The following is a 1,246-nucleotide window of genomic DNA, read 5'->3' as shown; positions in this document are numbered from 1 at the left end:
AGTGACTCTGCAGCAGTTTTGGGGTTTGTTTCAGATTTTATCAAATTTTTGTTTCTTCTATTTTCTTCCTTTTGTTTTCAAAGTTGAAGGGTTTCTTGGAGAGTGATATTTGTGAGTTTTTACCCAGTTTTGTGAGGTTGTTATCTCTTGTTGTGAAAAGAAAGCAGAATTCTGGTTGGACTTTTGCTATTTCTGTTCTGGGAGTCAGTGGCTGTGATACAATCCTTATTGATAATGGCAGGAGAAGATCTCTCTCTTCTACAGCGATGCTGCAATTTTTTGTTGGGCCCTTTCTCCTCCCCTCTCTCCTTTCCAACCAGGCAGGCAGGCTTGGTGGCCTGTAGAGGTGGGTCAAGCCAGGGTTTCTTTTGGCAGACACCTGGTTGAGAACTGGTGCTGTATGGTATCTCTCCTTAGTCATTTCTTGTCTAAACTGACCAGCCCTAATGTCTGTAGTCTCATCTCATACTTTGGAAGCCTGCTATTTACCTCTTTTCATTGCAAAAACAGACTATTCCTATTCTTTCTTTCCTATCTGCTAACCAGTTACTGATCCATGAGCGGGCTCAAGCTGTCTGGAGTAGCTCGTGACTGTGAGTGGCAACCTCAGGGCAGCCTGTTAAGAAGCAGGGCACAACCCCCAAATCAGTTGTGTGCTCTAGACTTAGATTTCACCAAGTGTCAGATTCAGGATGACGTGCCTTTTATGACTTTTTAAACCAAACTTGCTATTTTTGCATAATTTAAGAATTCTATGCAGAGGACTAGAAATGTTTTTATTAACCTGTATATTAGATCATTTTAACATTGGCTGAAATCAAAATGTTAAATCTGTTCTTATCACTTTAATAACAGATACTTCCTCTATCTCAGGACTAGCTATTAAACTGATTTTTGGAATAGGGACGTGGAGTAGCAGCTTCCTCCACCCAGTGCGCACATTGTCCTGTTATTGTGGCACTGAACCTCTAGGAATGGTGGACCTCCCTATCGGGAGAATATCATGGCTGAAGAGCAGCGAAGAAAAGTGGTGTTGTCTGTGTTCCTGTTTGGTTTGTACTGAGTATGGTTTTGAGTCATTTGTAAATTTTTGGTCAGTTATTAGTTACATCTTATTATTAGGCCTCTGAGTTGAAAGGCTGCTCTTGCAGATTTTACTTTCTCGTTCTTTGTAGGTCAGTTAAACAGCTCCTTTCTTAGTCTATTCTGTGTCGGTTCTTAAATTGCTCTCCTTGGTATACCTTCC

General features: G+C 41.0%; 1 non-coding gene across 1 annotated transcript; it reads left to right on the top strand.

Moving 5' to 3' along the window:
• Positions 1-793: 793 nt before the first annotated feature.
• Positions 794-988, top strand: LOC127058669 (U2 spliceosomal RNA). The gene has a single exon (XR_007776420.1). It is a non-coding gene; the product is annotated as a U2 spliceosomal RNA (small nuclear RNA).
• Positions 989-1,246: the final 258 nt, after the last annotated feature.

This window comes from Gopherus flavomarginatus, chromosome 9, assembly GCF_025201925.1.
Source record: "Gopherus flavomarginatus isolate rGopFla2 chromosome 9, rGopFla2.mat.asm, whole genome shotgun sequence".
Taxonomy (NCBI): Eukaryota; Metazoa; Chordata; order Testudines; family Testudinidae; genus Gopherus; species Gopherus flavomarginatus.
Note: the sequence above shows the minus strand (reverse complement) of the source record. Positions and strands in the feature narration are given on the sequence as shown.